Below are 16822 nucleotides of genomic sequence, written 5' to 3'. Positions count from 1 at the left end.
TTTTCTTGTTTTGTTTGTTTTTGATGAAATTGTGCTTTTCTCGTCGAGAAAAGGCGTTTAACGCGATAAAAAGGTTTAGTGCGTTATGAATACGGGCTAGCTTACCAAAAGTACAAATGTGAACTAAATAAGGCCGGGAGTCGTTTTTAATGTTTAAAACACGATTTCTCGACGAGAATATTCTTTTTCAAAAAAGCCTTGTTCCCATGGCGAGAGACTCGTTTTCTGTGAGAAAATGCATTAAAAGGAGGGATTTCATCAGAAACACTATAAATACATATTGTACTTGTCATAAAAAGGCACAGAACCTTGAAATAGAAGGTTTCTCACCAAAAAACACATTGGTGAAACCCCTATCTTAAGGCTCTGAGTGTTTGCACACATGTACAAACAGGCATGTTTAAACTATAACGTTTTTAGTGAAATCATGTTTCTCTCGAGGAGAAAACGCGTTTAAAGCCATAAAAAGATCTCACTGTGTTTTGGCATTGACCAAGCTACCAACAACCTAAAAAATGATCAGAACTGGAGAAATTACACATTGACATTGGGTGAAATCATGTAATTCTTAAGGACGTGTTGCAGACTTGTTGAATAGATTCATTTTTCTTGTTTTGTTTGTTTTTGATGAAATTGTGCTTTTCTCGTCGAGAAAAGGCGTTTAACGCGATAAAAAGGTTTAGTGCGTTATGAATACGGGCTAGCTTACCAAAAGTACAAATGTGAACTAAATAAGGCCGGGAGTCGTTTTTATTGCTTAAAACACGATTTCTCGACCAGAATATGCTTTTTCAAAAAAGCCATGTTCCCATGGCGAGAGACTCGTTTTCTGTGAGAAAATGCATTAAAATTTCATCAGAAAGACTATAAATACATATTGTACTTGTCATAAAAAGGCACAGAACCTTGAAATAGAAGGTTTCTCACCAAAAAACACATTGGTGAAACCCCTATCTTAAGGCTCTGAGTGTTTGCGCACATGTACAACAGGCATGTTTAAACTATAACGTTTTTAGTGAAATCATGTTTCTCTCGAGGAGAAAACGCGTTTAAAGCCATAAAAAGATTTCACTGTGTTTTGACATTGGACCAAGCTACCAACAACCTAAAAATGATCAGAACTGGAGAAATTACACATTGACATTGGGTGAAATCGTGTAACTCTTAAGGACGTGTTGTAGACTTGTTGAATACATTCATTTTTCTTGTTTTGTTTGTTTTTGATGAAATTGTGCTTTTCTCGTCGAGAAAAGGCGTTTATAACGCGATAAAAAGGTTTAGTGCGTTATGAATACGGACTAGCTTACCAAAAGTGTTAGCTTACCAAAAGTACAAATGTGAACTAAATAAGGCCGGGAGTCGTTTGTATTGTTTAAGACACGATTTCTCGACGAGAATATGCTTTTTCAAAAAAGCCATGTTCCCATGGCGAGAGACTCGTTTTCTGTGAGAAAATGCATTAAAAGGAGGGATTTCATCAGAAACACTATAAATACATATTGTACTTGTCATAAAAAGGCACAGAACCTTGACATAGAAGGTTTCTCACCAAAAAACACATTGGTGAAACCCCTATCTTAAGGCTCTGAGTGTTTGCGCACATGTACAACAGGCATGTTTAAACTATAACGTTTTTAGTAAAATCATGTTTCTCTCGAGGAGAAAACGCGTTTAAAGCCATAAAAAGATTTCACTGTGTTTTGACATTGGACGAAGCTACCAACAACCTAAAAATGATCAGAACTGGAGAAATTACACATTGACATTGGGTGAAATCGTGTAACTCTTAAGGACGTGTTGTAGACTTGTTGAATACATTCATTTTTCTTGTTTTGTTTGTTTTTGATGAAATTGTGCTTTTCTCGTCGAGAAAAGAAGTATAACTTGATAAAAAGGTTTAGTGCGTTATGAATACGGGTTAGCTTACCAAAAGTACAAATGTGAACTAAATAAGGCCGGGAGTCGTTTTTATTGTTTAAAACACGATTTCTCGACGAGAATATGCTTTTTCAAAAAAGCCATGTTCCCATTGCGAGAGACTCGTTTTCTGTGAGAAAATGCATTAAAAGGAGGGATTTCATCAGAAACACTATAAATACATATTGTACTTGTCATAAAAAGGCACAGAACCTTGAAATAGAAGGTTTCTCACCAAAAAACACATTGGTGAAACCCCTATCTTAAGGCTCTGAGTGTTTGCGCACATGTACAACAGGCATGTTTAAACTTTAACGTTTTTAGTGAAATCATGTTCCTCTCGAGGAGAAAACGCGTTTAAAGCCATAAAAAGATTTCACTGTGTTTTGACATTGGACCAAGCTACCAACAACCTAAAAAATGATCAGAACTGGAGAAATTACACATTGACATTGGGTGAAATCGTGTAACTCTTAAGGACGTGTTGTAGACTTGTTGAATACATTCATTTTTCTTGTTTTGTTTGTTTTTGATGAAATTGTGCTTTTCTCGTCGAGAAAAGGCGTTTAACGCGATAAAAAGGTTTAGTGCGTTATGAATACGGACTAGCTTACCAAAAGTGTTAGCTTACCAAAAGTACAAATGTGAACTATATAAGGCCGGGAGTCGTTTTTATTGTTTAAAACACGATTTCTCGACGAGAATATGCTTTTTCAAAAAAGCCATGTTCCCATGGCGAGAGACTCGTTTTCTGTGAGAAAATGCATTAAAAGGGGGGATTTCATCAGAAACACTATAAATACATATTGTACTTGTCATAAAAAGGCACAGAACCTTGACATAGAAGGTTTCTCACCAAAAAACACATTGGTGAAACCCCTATCTTAAGGCTCTGAGTGTTTGCACACATGTACAACAGGCATGTTTAAACTATAACGTTTTTAGTGAAATCATGTTTCTCTCGAGGAGAAAACGCGTTTAAAGCCATAAAAAGATTTCACTGTGTTTTGACATTGGACCAAGCTACCAACAACCTAAAAAATGATCAGAACTGGAGAAATTACACATTGACATTGGGTGAAATCATGTAACTCTTAAGGACGTGTTGTAGACTTGTTGAATACATTCTTTTTTCCTATTTTTGTTTGTTTTGATGAAATTGTGCTTTTCTCGTCGAGAAAAGAAGTTTAACGCGATAAAAAGGTTTAGTGCGTTATGAATACGGGTTAGTTTACCAAAAGTACAAATGTGAACTAAATAAGGCCGGGAGTCGTTTTTATTGTTTAAAACACGATTTCTCGACGAGAATATGCTTTTTCAAAAAAGCCATGTTCCCATGGCGAGAGACTCGTTTTCTGTGAGAAAATGCATTAAAAGGAGGGATTTCATCAGAAACACTATAAATACATATTGTACTTGTCATAAAAAGGCACAGAACCTTGAAATAGAAGGTTTCTCACCAAAAAACACATTGGTGAAACCCCTATCTTAAGGCTCTGAGTGTTTGCGCACATGTACAAACAGGCATGTTTAAACTATAACGTTTTTAGTGAAATCATGTTTCTCTCGAGGAGAAAACGCGTTTAAAGCCATAAAAAGATTTCACTGTGTTTTGACATTGGACCAAGCTACCAACAACCTAAAAAATGATCAGAACTGGAGAAATTACACATTGACATTGGGTGAAATCATGTAACTCTTAAGGACGTGTTGTAGACTTGTTGAATAGATTCATTTTTCTTGTTTTGTTTGTTTTTGATGAAATTGTGCTTTTCTCGTCGAGAAAAGGCGTTTAACGCGATAAAAAGGTTTAGTGCGTTATGAATACGGGCTAGCTTACCAAAAGTACAAATGTGAACTAAATAAGGCCGGGAGTCGTTTTTATTGTTTAAAACACGATTTCTCGACGAGAATATTCTTTTTCAAAAAAGCCATGTTCCCATGGCGGGAGACTCGTTTTCTGTGAGAAAATGCATTAAAAGGAGGGATTTCATCAGAAACACTATAAATACATATTGTACTTGTCATAAAAAGGCACAGAACCTTGAAATAGAAGGTTTCTCACCAAAAAACCCATTGGTGAAACCCCTATCTTAAGGCTCTGAGTGTTTGCACACATGTACAAACAGGCATGTTTAAACTATAACGTTTTTAGTGAAATCATGTTTCTCTCGAGGAGGAAACGCGTTTAAAGCCATAAAAAGATCTCACTGTGTTTTGGCATTGACCAAGCTACCAACAACCTAAAAAATGATCAGAACTGGAGAAATTACACATTGACATTGGGTGAAATCATGTAATTCTTAAGGACGTGTTGCAGACTTGTTGAATAGATTCATTTTTCTTGTTTTGTTTGTTTTTGATGAAATTGTGCTTTTCTCGTCGAGAAAAGGCGTTTAACGCGATAAAAAGGTTTAGTGCGTTATGAATACGGGCTAGCTTACCAAAAGTACAAATGTGAACTAAATAAGGCCGGGAGTCGTTTTTATTGCTTAAAACACGATTTCTCGACCAGAATATGCTTTTTCAAAAAAGCCATGTTCCCATGGCGAGAGACTCGTTTTCTGTGAGAAAATGCATTAAAAGGAGGGATTTCATCAGAAACACTATAAATACATATTGTACTTGTCTGAAAACGCACAGAACCTTGAAATAGAAGGTTTCTCACCAAAAAACACATTGGTGAAACCCCTATCTTAAGGCTCTGAGTGTTTGCACACATGTACAAACAGGCATGTTTAAACTATAACGTTTTTAGTGAAATCATGTTTCTCTCGAGGAGAAAACGCGTTTAAAGCCATAAAAAGATTTCACTGTGTTTTGACATTGGACCAAGCTACCAACAACCTAAAAAATGATCAGAACTGGAGAAATTACACATTGACATTGGGTGAAATCATGTAACTCTTAAGGACGTGTTGCAGACTTGTTGAATAGATTCATTTTTCTTGTTTTGTTTGTTTTTGATGAAATTGTGCTTTTCTCGTCGACAAAAGGCGTTTAACGCGATAAAAAGGTTTAGTGCGTTATGAATACGGGCTAGCTTACCAAAAGTACAAATGTGAACCAAATAAGGCCGGGAGTCGTTTTTATTGCTTAAAACACGATTTCTCGACCAGAATATGCTTTTTCAAAAAAGGCATGTATGTTCCCATGGCGAGAGACTCGTTTTCTGTGAGAAAATGCATTAAAAGGAGGGATTTCATCAGAAACACTATAAATACATATTGTACTTGTCTGAAAACGCACAGAACCTTGAAATAGAAGGTTTCTCACCAAAAAACACATTGGTGAAACCCCTATCTTAAGGCTCTGAGTGTTTGCACACATGTACAAACAGGCATGTTTAAACTATAACGTTTTTAGTGAAATCATGTTTCTCTCGAGGAGAAAACGCGTTTAAAGCCATAAAAAGATCTCACTGTGTTTTGGCATTGACCAAGCTACCAACAACCTAAAAAATGATCAGAACTGGGGAAATTACACATTGACATTGGGTGAAATCATGTAACTCTTAAGGACGTGTTGCAGACTTGTTGAATAGATTCATTTTTCTTGTTTTGTTTGTTTTTGATGAAATTGTGCTTTTCTCGTCGAGAAAAGGCGTTTAACGCGATAAAAAGGTTTAGTGCGTTATGAATACGGGCTAGCTTACCAAAAGTACAAATGTGAACCAAATAAGGCCGGGAGTCGTTTTTATTGCTTAAAACACGATTTCTCGACCAGAATATGCTTTTTCAAAAAAGCCATGTTCCCATGGCGAGAGACTCGTTTTCTGTGAGAAAATGCATTAAAAGGAGGGATTTCATCAGAAACACTATAAATACATATTGTACTTGTCTGAAAACGCACAGAACCTTGAAATAGAAGGTTTCTCACCAAAAAACACATTGGTGAAACCCCTATCTTAAGGCTCTGAGTGTTTGCACACATGTACAAACAGGCATGTTTAAACTATAACGTTTTTAGTGAAATCATGTTTCTCTCGAGGAGAAAACGCGTTTAAAGCCATAAAAAGATCTCACTGTGTTTTGACATTGGACCAAGCTACCAACAACCTAAAAAATGATCAGAACTGGAGAAATTACACATTGACATTGGGTGAAATCATGTAACTCTTAAGGACGTGTTGTAGACTTGTTGAATACATTCATTTTTCTTGTTTTGTTTGTTTTTGATGAAATTGTGCTTTTCTCGTCGAGAAAAGGCGTTTAACGCGATAAAAAGGTTTAGTGCGTTATGAATACGGGCTAGCTTACCAAAAGTACAAATGTGAACTAAATAAGGCCGGGAGTCGTTTTTAATGTTTAAAACACGATTTCTCGACGAGAATATTCTTTTTCAAAAAAGCCATGTTCCCATGGCGAGAGACTCGTTTTCTGTGAGAAAATGCATTAAAAGGAGGGATTTCATCAGAAACACTATAAATACATATTGTACTTGTCATAAAAAGGCACAGAACCTTGAAATAGAAGGTTTCTCACCAAAAAACACATTGGTGAAACCCCTATCTTAAGGCTCTGAGTGTTTGCACACATGTACAAACAGGCATGTTTAAACTATAACGTTTTTAGTGAAATCATGTTTCTCTCGAGGAGAAAACGCGTTTAAAGCCATAAAAAGATCTCACTGTGTTTTGGCATTGACCAAGCTACCAACAACCTAAAAAATGATCAGAACTGGAGAAATTACACATTGACATTGGGTGAAATCATGTAATTCTTAAGGACGTGTTGCAGACTTGTTGAATAGATTCATTTTTCTTGTTTTGTTTGTTTTTGATGAAATTGTGCTTTTCTCGTCGAGAAAAGGCGTTTAACGCGATAAAAAGGTTTAGTGCGTTATGAATACGGGCTAGCTTACCAAAAGTACAAATGTGAACTAAATAAGGCCGGGAGTCGTTTTTATTGCTTAAAACACGATTTCTCGACCAGAATATGCTTTTTCAAAAAAGCCATGTTCCCATGGCGAGAGACTCGTTTTCTGTGAGAAAATGCATTAAAATTTCATCAGAAAGACTATAAATACATATTGTACTTGTCATAAAAAGGCACAGAACCTTGAAATAGAAGGTTTCTCACCAAAAAACACATTGGTGAAACCCCTATCTTAAGGCTCTGAGTGTTTGCGCACATGTACAAACAGGCATGTTTAAACTATAACGTTTTTAGTGAAATCATGTTTCTCTCGAGGAGAAAACGCGTTTAAAGCCATAAAAAGATCTCACTGTGTTTTGGCATTGACCAAGCTACCAACAACCTAAAAAATGATCAGAACTGGAGAAATTACACATTGACATTGGGTGAAATCATGTAACTCTTAAGGACGTGTTGCAGACTTGTTGAATAGATTCATTTTTCTTGTTTTGTTTGTTTTTGATGAAATTGTGCTTTTCTCGTCGAGAAAAGGCGTTTAACGCGATAAAAAAGGTTTAGTGCGTTATGAATACGGGTTAGCTTCCCGAAAGTACAAATGTGAACTAAATAAGGCCGGGAGTCGTTTTTATTGTTTAAGACACGATTTCTCGACGAGAATATGCTTTTTCAAAAAAGCCATGTTCCCATGGCGAGAGACTCGTTTTCTGTGAGAAAATGCATTAAAAGGAGGGATTTCATCAGAAACACTATAAATACATATTGTACTTGTCATAAAAAGGCACAGAACCTTGAAATAGAAGGTTTCTCACCAATAACACATTGGTGAAACCCCTATCTTAAGGCTCTGAGTGTTTGCGCACATGTACAACAGGCATGTTTAAACTATAACGTTTTTAGTGAAATCATGTTTCTCTCGAGGAGAAAACGCGTTTAAAGCCATAAAAAGATCTCACTGTGTTTTGGCATTGACCAAGCTACCAACAACCTAAAAAATGATCAGAACTGGAGAAATTACACATTGACATTGGGTGAAATCATGTAACTCTTAAAGACGTGTTGCAGACTTGTTGAATATATTCATTTTTCTTGTTTTGTTTGTTTTTGATGAAATTGTGCTTTTCTCGTCGAGAAAAGGCGTTTAACGCGATAAAAAGGTTTAGTGCGTTATGAATACGGGCTAGCTTACCAAAAGCACAAATGTGAACTAAATAAGGCTGGGAGTCGTTTTTATTGTTTAAAACACGATTTCTCGACGAGAATATGCTTTTTCAAAAAAGCCATGTTCCCATGGCGAGAGACTCGTTTTCTGTGAGAAAATGCATTAAAAGGAGGGATTTCATCAGAAACACTATAAATACATATTGTACTTCTCATAAAAAGGCACAGAACCTTGAAATAGAAGGTTTCTCACCAAAAAACACATTGGTGAAACCCCTATCTTAAGGCTCTGAGTGTTTGCGCACATGTACAACAGGCATGTTTAAACTATAACGTTTTTAGTGAAATCATGTTTCTCTCGAGGAGAAAACGCGTTTAAAGCCAAAAAAAAGATTTCACTGTGTTTTGACATTGGACCAAGCTACCAACAACCTAAAAAATGATCAGAACTGGAGAAATTACACATTGACATTGGGTGAAATCATGTAACTCTTAAGGACGTGTTGTAGACTTGTTGAATACATTCATTTTTCTTGTTTTGTTTGTTTTTGATGAAATTGTGCTTTTCTCGTCGAGAAAAGGCGTTTAACGCGATAAAAAGGTTTAGTGCGTTATGAATACGGGCTAGCTTACCAAAAGTACAAATGTGAACTAAATAAGGCCGGGAGTCGTTTTTAATGTTTAAAACACGATTTCTCGACGAGAATATTCTTTTTCAAAAAAGCCATGTTCCCATGGCGAGAGACTCGTTTTCTGTGAGAAAATGCATTAAAAGGAGGGATTTCATCAGAAACACTATAAATACATATTGTACTTGTCATAAAAAGGCACAGAACCTTGAAATAGAAGGTTTCTCACCAAAAAACACATTGGTGAAACCCCTATCTTAAGGCTCTGAGTGTTTGCACACATGTACAAACAGGCATGTTTAAACTATAACGTTTTTAGTGAAATCATGTTTCTCTCGAGGAGAAAACGCGTTTAAAGCCATAAAAAGATCTCACTGTGTTTTGGCATTGACCAAGCTACCAACAACCTAAAAAATGATCAGAACTGGAGAAATTACACATTGACATTGGGTGAAATCATGTAACTCTTAAGGACGTGTTGCAGACTTGTTGAATACATTCATTTTTCTTGTTTTGTTTGTTTTTGATGAAATTGTGCTTTTCTCGTCGAGATAAGGCGTTTAACGCGATAAAAAGGTTTAGTGCGTTATGAATACGGGCTAGCTTACCAAAAGTACAAATGTGAACTAAATAAGGCCGGGAGTCGTTTTTATTGCTTAAAACACGATTTCTCGACCAGAATATGCTTTTTCAAAAAAGCCATGTTCCCATGGCGAGAGACTCGTTTTCTGTGAGAAAATGCATTAAAAGGAGGGATTTCATCAGAAACACTATAAATACATATTGTACTTGTCTGAAAACGCACAGAACCTTGAAATAGAAGGTTTCTCACCAAAAAACACATTGGTGAAACCCCTATCTTAAGGCTCTGAGTGTTTGCACACATGTACAAACAGGCATGTTTAAACTATAACGTTTTTAGTGAAATCATGTTTCTCTCGAGGAGAAAACGCGTTTAAAGCCATAAAAAGATTTCACTGTGTTTTGGCATTGACCAAGCTACCAACAACCTAAAAAATGATCAGAACTGGAGAAATTACACATTGACATTGGGTGAAATCATGTAACTCTTAAGGACGTGTTGCAGACTTGTTGAATAGATTCATTTTTCTTGTTTTGTTTGTTTTTGATGAAATTGTGCTTTTCTCGTCGAGAAAAGGCGTTTAACGCGATAAAAAGGTTTAGTGCGTTATGAATACGGGCTAGCTTAACAAAAGTACAAATGTGAACCAAATAAGGCCGGGAGTCGTTTTTATTGTTTAAAACACGATTTCTCGACGAGAATATGCTTTTTCAAAAAAGCCATGTTCCCATGGCGAGAGACTCGTTTTCTGTGAGAAAATGCATTAAAAGGAGGGATTTCATCAGAAACACTATAAATACATATTGTACTTGTCATAAAAAGGCACAGAACCTTGAAATAGAAGGTTTCTCACCAATAACACATTGGTGAAACCCCTATCTTAAGGCTCTGAGTGTTTGCGCACATGTACAACAGGCATGTTTAAACTATAACGTTTTTAGTGAAATCATGTTTCTCTCGAGGAGAAAACGCGTTTAAAGCCATAAAAAGATCTCACTGTGTTTTGGCATTGACCAAGCTACCAACAACCTAAAAAATGATCAGAACTGGAGAAATTACACATTGACATTGGGTGAAATCATGTAACTCTTAAAGACGTGTTGCAGACTTGTCGAATAGATTCATTTTTCTTGTTTTGTTTGTTTTTGATGAAATTGTGCTTTTCTCGTCGAGAAAAGGCGTTTAACGCGATAAAAAGGTTTAGTGCGTTATGAATACGGGCTAGCTTACCAAAAGCACAAATGTGAACTAAATAAGGCTGGGAGTCGTTTTTATTGTTTAAAACACGATTTCTCGACGAGAATATGCTTTTTCAAAAAAGCCATGTTCCCATGGCGAGAGACTCGTTTTCTGTGAGAAAATGCATTAAAAGGAGGGATTTCATCAGAAACACTATAAATACATATTGTACTTCTCATAAAAAGGCACAGAACCTTGAAATAGAAGGTTTCTCACCAATAACACATTGGTGAAACCCCTATCTTAAGGCTCTGAGTGTTTGCGCACATGTACAACAGGCATGTTTAAACTATAACGTTTTTAGTGAAATCATGTTTCTCTCGAGGAGAAAACGCGTTTAAAGCCATAAAAAGATCTCACTGTGTTTTGGCATTGACCAAGCTACCAACAACCTAAAAAATGATCAGAACTGGAGAAATTACACATTGACATTGGGTGAAATCATGTAACTCTTAAAGACGTGTTGCAGACTTGTTGAATAGATTCATTTTTCTTGTTTTGTTTGTTTTTGATGAAATTGTGCTTTTCTCGTCGAGAAAAGGCGTTTAACGCGATAAAAAGGTTTAGTGCGTTATGAATACGGGCTAGCTTACCAAAAGCACAAATGTGAACTAAATAAGGCTGGGAGTCGTTTTTATTGTTTAAAACACGATTTCTCGACGAGAATATGCTTTTTCAAAAAAGCCATGTTCCCATGGCGAGAGACTCGTTTTCTGTGAGAAAATGCATTAAAAGGAGGGATTTCATCAGAAACACTATAAATACATATTGTACTTCTCATAAAAAGGCACAGAACCTTGAAATAGAAGGTTTCTCACCAAAAAACACATTGGTGAAACCCCTATCTTAAGGCTCTGAGTGTTTGCGCACATGTACAACAGGCATGTTTAAACTATAACGTTTTTAGTGAAATCATGTTTCTCTCGAGGAGAAAACGCGTTTAAAGCCAAAAAAAAGATTTCACTGTGTTTTGACATTGGACCAAGCTACCAACAACCTAAAAAATGATCAGAACTGGAGAAATTACACATTGACATTGGGTGAAATCATGTAACTCTTAAGGACGTGTTGTAGACTTGTTGAATACATTCATTTTTCTTGTTTTGTTTGTTTTTGATGAAATTGTGCTTTTCTCGTCGAGAAAAGGCGTTTAACGCGATAAAAAGGTTTAGTGCGTTATGAATACGGGCTAGCTTACCAAAAGTACAAATGTGAACTAAATAAGGCCGGGAGTCGTTTTTAATGTTTAAAACACGATTTCTCGACGAGAATATTCTTTTTCAAAAAAGCCATGTTCCCATGGCGAGAGACTCGTTTTCTGTGAGAAAATGCATTAAAAGGAGGGATTTCATCAGAAACACTATAAATACATATTGTACTTGTCATAAAAAGGCACAGAACCTTGAAATAGAAGGTTTCTCACCAAAAAACACATTGGTGAAACCCCTATCTTAAGGCTCTGAGTGTTTGCACACATGTACAAACAGGCATGTTTAAACTATAACGTTTTTAGTGAAATCATGTTTCTCTCGAGGAGAAAACGCGTTTAAAGCCATAAAAAGATCTCACTGTGTTTTGGCATTGACCAAGCTACCAACAACCTAAAAAATGATCAGAACTGGAGAAATTACACATTGACATTGGGTGAAATCATGTAACTCTTAAGGACGTGTTGCAGACTTGTTGAATACATTCATTTTTCTTGTTTTGTTTGTTTTTGATGAAATTGTGCTTTTCTCGTCGAGAAAAGGCGTTTAACGCGATAAAAAGGTTTAGTGCGTTATGAATACGGGCTAGCTTACCAAAAGTACAAATGTGAACTAAATAAGGCCGGGAGTCGTTTTTATTGCTTAAAACACGATTTCTCGACCAGAATATGCTTTTTCAAAAAAGCCATGTTCCCATGGCGAGAGACTCGTTTTCTGTGAGAAAATGCATTAAAAGGAGGGATTTCATCAGAAACACTATAAATACATATTGTACTTGTCTGAAAACGCACAGAACCTTGAAATAGAAGGTTTCTCACCAAAAAACACATTGGTGAAACCCCTATCTTAAGGCTCTGAGTGTTTGCACACATGTACAAACAGGCATGTTTAAACTATAACGTTTTTAGTGAAATCATGTTTCTCTCGAGGAGAAAACGCGTTTAAAGCCATAAAAAGATTTCACTGTGTTTTGGCATTGACCAAGCTACCAACAACCTAAAAAATGATCAGAACTGGAGAAATTACACATTGACATTGGGTGAAATCATGTAACTCTTAAGGACGTGTTGCAGACTTGTTGAATAGATTCATTTTTCTTGTTTTGTTTGTTTTTGATGAAATTGTGCTTTTCTCGTCGAGAAAAGGCGTTTAACGCGATAAAAAGGTTTAGTGCGTTATGAATACGGGCTAGCTTACCAAAAGTACAAATGTGAACCAAATAAGGCCGGGAGTCGTTTTTATTGCTTAAAACACGATTTCTCGACCAGAATATGCTTTTTCAAAAAAGCCATGTTCCCATGGCGAGAGACTCGTTTTCTGTGAGAAAATGCATTAAAATTTCATCAGAAACACTATAAATACATATTGTACTTGTCATAAAAAGGCACAGAACCTTGAAATAGAAGGTTTCTCACCAAAAAACACATTGGTGAAACCCCTATCTTAAGGCTCTGAGTGTTTGCACACATGTACAAACAGGCATGTTTAAACTATAACGTTTTTAGTGAAATCATGTTTCTCTCGAGGAGAAAACGCGTTTAAAGCCATAAAAAGATCTCACTGTGTTTTGGCATTGACCAAGCTACCAACAACCTAAAAAATGATCAGAACTGGAGAAATTACACATTGACATTGGGTGAAATCGTGTAACTCTTAAGGACGTGTTGTAGACTTGTTGAATACATTCATTTTTCTTGTTTTGTTTGTTTTTGATGAAATTGTGCTTTTCTCGTCGAGAAAAGGCGTTTAACGCGATAAAAAGGTTTAGTGCGTTATGAATACGGGCTAGCTTACCAAAAGCACAAATGTGAACTAAATAAGGCTGGGAGTCGTTTTTATTGTTTAAAACACGATTTCTCGACGAGAATATGCTTTTTCAAAAAAGCCATGTTCCCATGGCGAGAGACTCGTTTTCTGTGAGAAAATGCATTAAAAGGAGGGATTTCATCAGAAACACTATAAATACATATTGTACTTGTCATAAAAAGGCACAGAACCTTGAAATAGAAGGTTTCTCACCAAAAAACACATTGGTGAAACCCCTATCTTAAGGCTCTGAGTGTTTGCGCACATGTACAACAGGCATGTTTAAACTATAACGTTTTTAGTGAAATCATGTTTCTCTCGAGGAGAAAACGCGTTTAAAGCCAAAAAAAAGATTTCACTGTGTTTTGACATTGGACCAAGCTACCAACAACCTAAAAAATGATCAGAACTGGAGAAATTACACATTGACATTGGGTGAAATCATGTAACTCTTAAGGACGTGTTGTAGACTTGTTGAATACATTCATTTTTCTTGTTTTGTTTGTTTTTGATGAAATTGTGCTTTTCTCGTCGAGAAAAGGCGTTTAACGCGATAAAAAGGTTTAGTGCGTTATGAATACGGGCTAGCTTACCAAAAGTACAAATGTGAACTAAATAAGGCCGGGAGTCGTTTTTATTGCTTAAAACACGATTTCTCGACCAGAATATGCTTTTTCAAAAAAGCCATGTTCCCATGGCGAGAGACTCGTTTTCTGTGAGAAAATGCATTAAAATTTCATCAGAAACACTATAAATACATATTGTACTTGTCATAAAAAGGCACAGAACCTTGAAATAGAAGGTTTCTCACCAAAAAACACATTGGTGAAACCCCTATCTTAAGGCTCTGAGTGTTTGCACACATGTACAAACAGGCATGTTTAAACTATGACGTTTTTAGTGAAATCATGTTTCTCTCGAGGAGAAAACGCGTTTAAAGCCATAAAAAGATTTCACTGTGTTTTGGCATTGACCAAGCTACCAACAACCTAAAAAATGATCAGAACTGGAGAAATTACACATTGACATTGGGTGAAATCGTGTAACTCTTAAGGACGTGTTGTAGACTTGTTGAATACATTCATTTTTCTTGTTTTGTTTGTTTTTGATGAAATTGTGCTTTTCTCGTCGAGAAAAGGCGTTTAACGCGATAAAAAGGTTTAGTGCGTCATGAATACGGGCTAGCTTACCAAAAGCACAAATGTGAACTAAATAAGGCTGGGAGTCGTTTTTATTGTTTAAAACACGATTTCTCGACGAGAATATGCTTTTTCAAAAAAGCCATGTTCCCATGGCGAGAGACTCGTTTTCTGTGAGAAAATGCATTAAAAGGAGGGATTTCATCAGAAACACTATAAATACATATTGTACTTGTCATAAAAAGGCACAGAACCTTGAAATAGAAGGTTTCTCACCAAAAAACACATTGGTGAAACCCCTATCTTAAGGCTCTGAGTGTTTGCGCACATGTACAACAGGCATGTTTAAACTATAACGTTTTTAGTGAAATCATGTTTCTCTCGAGGAGAAAACGCGTTTAAAGCCAAAAAAAAGATTTCACTGTGTTTTGACATTGGACCAAGCTACCAACAACCTAAAAAATGATCAGAACTGGAGAAATTACACATTGACATTGGGTGAAATCATGTAACTCTTAAGGACGTGTTGTAGACTTGTTGAATAGATTCATTTTTCTTGTTTTGTTTGTTTTTGATGAAATTGTGCTTTTCTCGTCGAGAAAAGGCGTTTAACGCGATAAAAAGGTTTAGTGCGTTATGAATACGGGCTAGCTTACCAAAAGTACAAATGTGAACTAAATAAGGCCGGGAGTCGTTTTTAATGTTTAAAACACGATTTCTCGACGAGAATATGCTTTTTCAAAAAAGCCATGTTCCCATGGCGAGAGACTCGTTTTCTGTGAGAAAATGCATTAAAAGGAGGGATTTCATCAGAAACACTATAAATACATATTGTACTTCTCATAAAAAGGCACAGAACCTTGAAATAGAAGGTTTCTCACCAAAAAACACATTGGTGAAACCCCTATCTTAAGGCTCTGAGTGTTTGCGCACATGTACAACAGGCATGTTTAAACTATAACGTTTTTAGTGAAATCATGTTTCTCTCGAGGAGAAAACGCGTTTAAAGCCAAAAAAAAGATTTCACTGTGTTTTGACATTGGACCAAGCTACCAACAACCTAAAAAATGATCAGAACTGGAGAAATTACACATTGACATTGGGTGAAATCATGTAACTCTTAAGGACGTGTTGTAGACTTGTTGAATACATTCATTTTTCTTGTTTTGTTTGTTTTTGATGAAATTGTGCTTTTCTCGTCGAGAAAAGGCGTTTAACGCGATAAAAAGGTTTAGTGCGTTATGAATACGGGCTAGCTTACCAAAAGTACAAATGTGAACTAAATAAGGCCGGGAGTCGTTTTTAATGTTTAAAACACGATTTCTCGACGAGAATATTCTTTTTCAAAAAAGCCATGTTCCCATGGCGAGAGACTCGTTTTCTGTGAGAAAATGCATTAAAAGGAGGGATTTCATCAGAAACACTATAAATACATATTGTACTTGTCATAAAAAGGCACAGAACCTTGAAATAGAAGGTTTCTCACCAAAAAACACATTGGTGAAACCCCTATCTTAAGGCTCTGAGTGTTTGCACACATGTACAAACAGGCATGTTTAAACTATAACGTTTTTAGTGAAATCATGTTTCTCTCGAGGAGAAAACGCGTTTAAAGCCATAAAAAGATCTCACTGTGTTTTGGCATTGACCAAGCTACCAACAACCTAAAAAATGATCAGAACTGGAGAAATTACACATTGACATTGGGTGAAATCATGTAACTCTTAAGGACGTGTTGCAGACTTGTTGAATACATTCATTTTTCTTGTTTTGTTTGTTTTTGATGAAATTGTGCTTTTCTCGTCGAGAAAAGGCGTTTAACGCGATAAAAAGGTTTAGTGCGTTATGAATACGGGCTAGCTTACCAAAAGTACAAATGTGAACTAAATAAGGCCGGGAGTCGTTTTTATTGCTTAAAACACGATTTCTCGACCAGAATATGCTTTTTCAAAAAAGCCATGTTCCCATGGCGAGAGACTCGTTTTCTGTGAGAAAATGCATTAAAAGGAGGGATTTCATCAGAAACACTATAAATACATATTGTACTTGTCTGAAAACGCACAGAACCTTGAAATAGAAGGTTTCTCACCAAAAAACACATTGGTGAAACCCCTATCTTAAGGCTCTGAGTGTTTGCACACATGTACAAACAGGCATGTTTAAACTATAACGTTTTTAGTGAAATCATGTTTCTCTCGAGGAGAAAACGCGTTTAAAGCCATAAAAAGATCTCACTGTGTTTTGGCATTGACCAAGCTACCAACAA

Source organism: Lampris incognitus, chromosome 13 (assembly GCF_029633865.1).
Source record: "Lampris incognitus isolate fLamInc1 chromosome 13, fLamInc1.hap2, whole genome shotgun sequence".
Taxonomy (NCBI): domain Eukaryota; kingdom Metazoa; phylum Chordata; class Actinopteri; order Lampriformes; family Lampridae; genus Lampris; species Lampris incognitus.
This window is presented reverse-complemented; position numbering follows the sequence as displayed.